This window comes from Heteronotia binoei, chromosome 21 (genome assembly GCF_032191835.1).
Source record: "Heteronotia binoei isolate CCM8104 ecotype False Entrance Well chromosome 21, APGP_CSIRO_Hbin_v1, whole genome shotgun sequence".
Lineage (NCBI taxonomy): Eukaryota > Metazoa > Chordata > Lepidosauria > Squamata > Gekkonidae > Heteronotia > Heteronotia binoei.
Window position 1 is genome coordinate 170,702,997 of NC_083243.1, and position 8,520 is coordinate 170,711,516.

At 45.7% G+C, this 8,520-nt stretch overlaps 1 pseudogene; it reads left to right on the top strand.

The window, feature by feature from the left end:
- The window catches only part of LOC132589691 (heterogeneous nuclear ribonucleoprotein A3-like), a 29,029-nt pseudogene extending 21,373 nt beyond the window's left edge, over positions 1–7,656 (top strand).
- Positions 7,657–8,520: the final 864 nt, after the last annotated feature.

Sequence of the window (8,520 nt, forward strand, 5' to 3'; positions counted from 1 at the left end):
GTTCCTGTTGCCTAAATCTGAGACAGGCACTCCTTGCAAACCAGGATCCTGAAGCCTGGAAGAACTGGCCAATCAGAATGCTAGGCATGCAACAACTTGTGACAAAGAGATGCAAATGAAGGATTCTGGAGTGAACCAATAGGAGTAACTGTTGGCCTGCTAGGGGGTGTGGTTAACCAAGGTCAGATTGTATATAGTACATAATACTGACTGATACTGACCACTATATGTTGCTGTCTCTCTATTCTTGCACTGCCTCATAGGAGTTGTAGTTATTAATACAGGGAAGATTGTAGTGTTGCAGACAAAAACATAGGCCTCAGTATGTGTCATGGTGCCTTCAAATGTTCTTCACCAGCACATAAAGCAACTCATGCATAAAAGTTCACAATGCCCAGCCATTTCATGCTTTCTTCTGGGTCTTAAGCTCAAAGCATTGACAATGAGTCTTCTGTAATGAATGTCAATAAATCAAAAGTAGGCTTGCAACTTACAGATATGCACCTGAACAACACCTGAACAGCACACTCAAGATTGCTATAGCACAGACATTGTCTCGAGATTTTGATGCATTTATTCAGAGCAAGAGGTGTCAGTTATCAGAGACTGTTAAATAAAATATTGCAAGACTGCTAATATTTTAAGCATGATTTATTTCAAGTTCTTTTAAAAAAAAATCTTTGTGTTTGTGTCCTTTAAAAAGTTTATATTCTCTGCTACCTGGCGTTACATTTCATGATACACATGGCCTGGCCTGACAAGGTCTCATTTATATCAGATCTCTGGCCCTCATAACAAGGGAGTTCAACACCCCTGATTTAGATGAACAATGTGTTGTATGTGCTGATGAAGAGAGCAAAATTTGCATCTACTTATTACACTTAATGGTATAACAAATCAAGCTGCAATTAGGGTTGCTAACAAGCCTGGAGAAAAACGTCCTGTCTTTTTAACAGAAGCTTGATGGGATATTATTAATCATGTGATGTTATTTATCTCTGGGCCATGATAAGATTTCACCTGCAGGAAACCTCAGTTAAAAGAAAAAGGACATTGTCTTCAGGACTGTTGGCAGCCCTAGGTGCAACCTGAAGCTTTTAGCAAGACTGTGGCTATAATCTTTGATTAGTGCAAGAAATACTAGCCCTGGTCCAACTAGTGACTTGTGATCCTACACGTTTACTTGAAATCTGGCTTCATTCAGTTCAAAGTGCCTGGCGTTTTGTTTGCATAGTACCATGAAAGTGAGACTTGCTGTCGAATAGATACCTATAGGATCAGGCTGCACGTCCCACTGAAACCAATGGAATAAACAAATTAGGACTTAATAATGACTACATCAGTGTAAATGTGGTTAATTAGCTGCTGATTAAAACTCCCTGACCACAAACAGAGAAACTCTGGAGGCAGGTGCTGTTGTTGCAGGCATCGCAGATTTCCCTCCTTTCTGCACCACACTTGATGAAACAAACATTTACCCGAAGCTAGAAGATATTTTGTGTCTCAGGGTGAGACTACTATGGCTTTTTCCACTATCAGTAAGAACCACAAACAGCGGAAACTGACAGTGCTAGGGTAAATTCAGAGTCGTTGCATCTTTAAAATCTGGGTCTCTCATAAGTGATGCATCTCGAATGCATTCATTTTGAAACAGTCCCCACCCCCACTTGCTGTAACAAAGCAAATGATATATTTCACAGTGACAGAAAGATATTTTTAAAACCTCTTCTAGCAATGAGTGAAAGGCTTATCTATCTTTCTTCAAGGCTCCTGGAAGAAAGGAAGAGATTCTGTGCCCACTCTCGGCTAGGTTTGCTCTACCCATAGTCTGATCGTGTTCCTTCTTGACTGTGGCCCCAGCACTCTGGGGTTCCCACCCTGGCCTATACCTGTACCAGGTAAAACAAAAAGTCTTCACCTGCTGGAGGAAGGTGGCAATAGAAGGGGGCAGATAAATCTCCCTAGGGAGAGAGTTCCAGAGTTTTGGTGCCAGTACTGAGAAGGCCCTCTCCAGGGTTGCCAACCTCCTAATCTCAGAAGTGGGGGAGGGGAATCAGAAGCAAGGCCCTCTGAAGGTGACCGTAATAGATAGATATGTTCATAAGATTGTAGGTGGTCCTTCAGGTTGATGCAGGATTACTTATGTACACCTCACTGTACCTTCAGTAACCCAAACCCAAAGAATTTTCAGAAGGCTAATACATACACACTAATAAGTTTCAAGAGAGCCCCATGGCACAGAGTGGTAAAGCTGCAATACTGCAGTCGGAGCCCTCTGCACGTGACCTGAGTTCAATCCCAGCAGAAGCTGGTTTCAGGTAGCCAGCTCAGGTTGACTCAGCCTTCCATCCTTCCGAGGTCGGTCAAATGAGTCCCCAGCTTGCTGGGGGGAAAGTGTAGATGACTGGGGAAGGCGATGGCAAACCAACCTGTAAAAAGTCTGCCGTGAAAACGTTGTGAAAGCAACGTCACCCCAGAGTCGGAAACGAATGATGCTTGCACAGGGGACAACCTTTACCTTTAATAAGTTTCAAGACCTTACAGGTAAACTTTATTAGACTCAAGTTTCTTCTCTGGCCAGAAAGCTCATGTATATGAGAGAGAGAGAAGCAAAGCAAGAGATAGCATTAGTACATTTGCTCATATAGTTGTATGGTTAGAATTCAGTTCTATAGTCAAGCATTGTTCCATAGTTAAGCACAATTCTATATGAACATGAACATATGAAGCTGCCTTATACTGAATCAGACCCTTGGTCCATCAAAGTCAGTATTGTCTTCTCAGACTGGCAGCAGCTCTCCAGGGTCTCAAGCTGAGGTTTTTCTCACCTATTTGCCTGGACCCTTTTTTGGAGATGCCAGGGATTGAACCTGGGACCTTCTGTTTCCCAAGCAGATGCTCTACCACTGAGCCACTGAGCCACCGTCCCTCCCCAGTCAAGCATTGTCTACATTTTCTATAGTCAAGCATTGTCTACATTTTCTCATTTAAAGTCTAAGTCCCAAGTCGCATTTGTTTGGCATGACCAGCACAGAGACAGTCTCCTATCTCTAGTCAGATCAGGCTGAAATCAACAACGTCTTGTTAAGTTCAGGGCTTGACCAGCATAGAGGTCCCCTGCTTCTCATGCAGTCAGTCAGCACTTTCTCTCTAAATCCCAGGGGTTTTAAAGAGTTTCCTCCGGAAAACTTTATCACTTATCTCTATTTCTTCATCACCTTATCTTATCATATACATCATCAATCTCCAGCTGCACCTTGCAGATGGCCAGTATCTTGTTTCCTGCTCATACCATATAAGGCTTTTCCTGTCCTGAGACAGCTTTCAACTTTCACCTACTTTCACTGACCCAAATTCTCAGCCTAAGCTGTTAGCAATATGAATGCTTCTATGTGCTGAAGGGCTTGGACACCTTGTTGCCAATTTCATAAGAAACCCAACCTCAAAAGAAATTCTGCCACACAGGTATCTTGGTCTGAAACCATATAGGGCTTTAAATGTTAGCACCAGCACCTTGAATTGTGGTCAGAAACAAACTGGAAGCCTATGTAGACGAGCCAAGACTAGAGTAATATGGTTCCTACAATCCACTTCAGTTCACATCCTGCCTCCAGCATTCTGTGCCACCTGAAGTTTCTGAACATGTCTCTATGGCAGATCCAAGTAGAATACATTGCAGTAGTCTAATCTTGATGTACTGCAGTAGCCACATCTTTCCAGCCCAGGAAAGGTAGCAATTGGCTAACCAGTAGAAGCTGGCTACAGCTGCCAAGCAGTAGGCCTAGGTCCAACAGCACCCCCAGATGATGGACCTATTCCTTCAAGGGGAGTCCAACCTTATCCAGAATGAGTGATATGTTAAATCGTGGGTCAGACCTTGTGCTCACCGGTAGCATTTATGTCTTGTTGGGATTAAACATCAATTTATTAACATGAATCCCTCCAAAACTACCTTCAGGCACAAGTTCAGGGTTTCTATAATCTTTTTGGGAATAGCCGGAAGTGTGAAGTAGAGATGAATGTAATCTACATATTGTTGGCAACCCACCCCAAATATCTAGATCAGGGGAGTCAAACACCCGGCCCGCAGGCCGGATCTGGCCCGCCCAAGGCTTTGAGCAGGCCCACAGGGCTCTTTTCTCCCCCCCCCTCTTCCACTGCTGTCCTTACCCTTTGAAGCTCCCAGGCTCTTACAGCTCCCAAGCTCTTTGAAGCTTCCAGGCTGAGACTTCCAGTTTCAGCCTGGGAGCTTCAAAGGCTCTTTGAAGCACCCTTTGAGGCTCTTCCTTCCTTTCTTTGCTGGCTGCTGCAAGGAAAACATGGGGGGGGATTTTAAGATCCATTTTCAGCTTTCCTATAGCTAGCTGCAACTCATACTTCCTGGAGTTCTGTCCTTGCAAACAAGGATTGATGCTTCCAGCCAGTTTATCTCTCCTGAATGGACCTAATCTAGTGAGTCCTCTAATGTGGGAACCCACAGCCAAAGGGGGATATTATACTGGAAAGGCTTTGCCAGTCTGAGTAGACTAGTGGGGATAAGTTTACAATGCCATTTCATGGTTTCCACAGAGTCAGAGCCTTGTGCTTTTTCTTGATGTTTTATTTTTAAAACTGCATTGCCAAATTCCACTAGTCCCCCACCTTTCCAACTTAAACCACTGGAAGAGTTTTAAGCATGTTTGTATTTTAAGTTTTTTTAAAAAATATCTTTAATTGGGTTTGTCTGTGTCCATTATAAAGTTTATATCTCCACTACCTGGCATATTTTATGACACTCGTGGCCCCGCCCTACAAAGTCCCATTTGTGTCAGATCCGGCCCTCCTAACAAATGAGTTTGACACCCCTGCTCTAGGTGACCTCACACAGTGATTTCATGTGGCTGCTTAAAAGCACAGGTTCCTGAAGGCCAAGGGGCTAAGCAGCAGTTCCCCAGCATGACCTTCTGAAATCTACCATTCTGGGAGGACTGGAACCACCACAAAAAGGTGGCCCCAGAAGGATACTATGACTGACTTTATTAAAACAACAACAACCACTGAGAGGTGCAGGAGAATCAACAAAGTTGCATCTATCCATCTCTTATGGGTGTCATAATCTGATTGCACCACAATACTCCTCACATTTCATGAGATGAATTGACTCTGTAAAGGAAGCCACAGCCCCTCAGTTTGCAGACCCAAGCAAGGCCGTTAACGATAGAATGTTTGGGGGACATTATTCCATTGGGTTTTCGTAAGTTGGAAGCAACCCGATGACATTTAACACGCATAGACACACTTCATGTTCAAGAATCTGAACATTAGCCAGAGGTTAAAGAACTAACAAGCATTGGCACCAATTTCCTGCAGTATTGCAACAGGAGGACCAATTACAGACCCAGGAACACATGACAGAGTAATCTTGAAGTAAACATGCCTGGGTTTGTTCTGTGTGCAAAAAAGATACTTTCTGGAACTCCTAACACCTCTCCAATCTCACTTCACCACTAAGGAAAATGTGAATAAAACCCACAACTCAATAACTTCCCCCACATTGGTTTCCATCCCTGACATATCTCTACCACAAAGAGAACAAGGAGAGTATGGCCTAATTTCTCTCATTCTAGTTCCTGTCTCTAACCTTCCTTCTGTGTTCTTCCTCCCATTCCTGCTTATTAGTTTCAGTTTTGCCCATCCTGATTTCCAGCTGGCTGGCACTACTAAGCACTGATTCCACATAGCTTTTCTCTACCCTTCTGCCGTTGGGAAAGGACTGCCTCTCCCAGTCCAGACCTCCTTCTCCCCCACCTTTCTCCGCATTTTTGCATCCCTGCTGGGATGGCCTGTCTTTTTCTGCTCCTTGCTGTTTTGTTTCCTTAGACTGGCTACTAGGGTTGCCAACTCCAGCTTGGGAAATTCCTGATCCAGGAACAGTGCTTGCCGGATGGTGGAATTTAGGGAGGGGAGGGAGCTCAAGGGGGGATGCAATATCATGTCTTGCCCTTGTCAAAAGTCAGCTTCTCCAACTTATCCCTTTCCTGTGAGATTACTCCTTTCCACCAAAATGCATTTTTAAATTTAAATTTCATGCTTCGTATCACTCTCCCCACATTCCCCCAGTCTTACATCACTTGTAGGCTTCTGTGTGCATATGTGAAAAGGAGCTCTTGAGAGACTTTTGGTCTCTGGGAGTTCTTTAGAAGACATGGATTTCTGGTTGCTGTCTGGTGCTGTGGTGCTCATTCCTTTCTATTAGTTATTCAGGCCTGTGGCATATTTTCTCTGGGGGAAATTTTGGGAGATGGAGAGGGAGTTCACGGCAGGACACAATCTTGGATGTATTTCATCTGGAAACATTAAAAATGCTTCTTGTAGCTACTTTTTACATACCTCCTTGTGGTGATCATGTAGGGTAGGTGATCCTGGGGAATGTGTTCTGCTGGCTTCCCTAAATAGTGCCTGTGTAGTGTGTGTGTGTTGGGGGGAATTTCATGAATTAATGGGTCTGGCAGTGCAATTGCTAAACAGAATTACAGCCTTCTAAACCTATTTAAGAGAATACCTTTAGAATGGTTAACTCTATTTAGGTTTGATCCAGGTGGGCAGCTGTGTTGCTTTGAAACAGTAGAACAAAGTTGGAGTCCAGTCTCCAGTGACACCTTTAAGACCAACAAAGTTTAATTCACGGCATGAACTTTTGTGTGCACGCACAATTCCTCAGATACTTTGTTAATCTTAAAGCTGCCACTGGACTCAGACTTTGCTCAGGCTCATACCTTGACTTTGTTCTTCTGTTTAGGATTGCACTGCAACTCTTCAAGTTTATTTATTTCAGAGCTCCTTGACCCCATCTTGACCAGACATAAGAGGGCAGTAGGATGGGGTGTGTGGGTAAAGAAGATCTGTCCACCTACTAAATGAGCATTTCTATAGAGAGTGGTGCAGACTTTCGAGATGAGAGGGCTGCCTAAGTAGAGGAAATAGCACTCTGCACTTCCTTAGATGTACTCTGTCCTGCATTACTAAGTAATGATTGCTGAAGCCTATTCCAAAATTAAGCCGTGTGTATGGGCAGGCCTGGGCATGATCCCATCCTGTAACCAGGAAAGTAGCGTTGCCAACCACCAGGTGGGGCCTGGAGATCTTTCGCTTTTACAACTGGTCTCCAGCTGGAAGAGATCAGCTCCCCTGGAGAAAAGGGCTGCTCTGAAGGGTGGACTCTTTGGCATTGTACCCTGCTGAGGCCCCTCCCCAAATCCCGCCCTCTCCCGGATCCACCCCCAGTCTCCAGGTATTTTCCAACACAGGCCTGGCAACCCGACAGGGAAACGTCTCTTTCTCCCGTTGACTCCTGCCCTGAGAGGCCCCGCCCCCACTGGACAGGGCCCAGGGAAAGACGCTAAAGCTAGTTTTATTTCTGCCAAACTTGGCAGTGCTGCCAAGCAGGGAAAAGACCTGGGCTCAAGCAGTGCCGGGGCTGAAGGGCAGAACGAGACCCCTCCTTCCCCCAGCTCCGAGCAGCTGCTGCCATCCCACCGACGGCCTGGCTGCTCCGTCATCTTCCGAAGCCCCTTCGTCGTGGTTCCTCCATCCGGGGCTGGAAAGGGCTCGCCTAGCTGCGACCTCGAATTGCCAGAGCCACTGGCCGCCCCCCCAGGGCAAAGGCGGGCTGGGTGAAGGATAGGGCTGCCAATCCCCAGGTGGGGGCAGGGAATCCCCCGGTTTGGAGGCCCTCCCCCGTTCAGGGTCGTCAGAAAGCCGGGGGAGGGGAGGGAAATGTCTGCTGGGAACTCTATTATTCCCTATGGAGATTTATTCGCATAGAAAATAATGGAGAATTGAGCCGTGGTTATTTGGGGCTCGGGGGGTTGTTTTTTGAGGTAGAGGCACCAAATTTTCAATACAGCATCTAGTGCCTCTTCCCAAAATATCCTCCAAGTTTCAAAACGATTGGACCAGGGGGTCCAGTTCTATGAGCCCCAAAAGAAGGTGCCCCTATCCTTCATTATTTCCTATGGAAGGAAGGAATTGAAAAGGTGTGCCGTCCCTTTAAATGTGATGGCCAGAACTCCCTTTGGAGTTCAATTATGCTTGTCACAGCCTTGATCTTGGCTCCACCCTAATGTCCCCTGGCTCCACCCCCAAAGTCCCCAGATATTTCTTAAATTGGACTTGGCGACCCTAGTGGAGGAGGGCAGCGGGACCAGGAAGTAGGGTTGCCAAGTCCAATTCAAGAAATATCTGGGGACTTTGAGGGTGGAGCCAGGGGACTTTGGGGGTGGAGCCAGGAGACATTAGGGGTGGAGCCAAGATCAAGGCTGTGACAAGCATAATTGAACTCCAAAAGAAGTTCTGGCCATCACAATTAAAGGGACGGCACACCTTTTCAATGCCTTCCTTCCATAGGAAATAATGAAGGATAGGGGCACCTTCTTTTGGGGCTCATAGAATTGGACCCCCTGGTCCAATCTTTTTGAAACTTGGGGGTATTTTGGGGAGAGGCACTAGATGCTGTACTGAAAATTTGGTGCCTCTACCCCC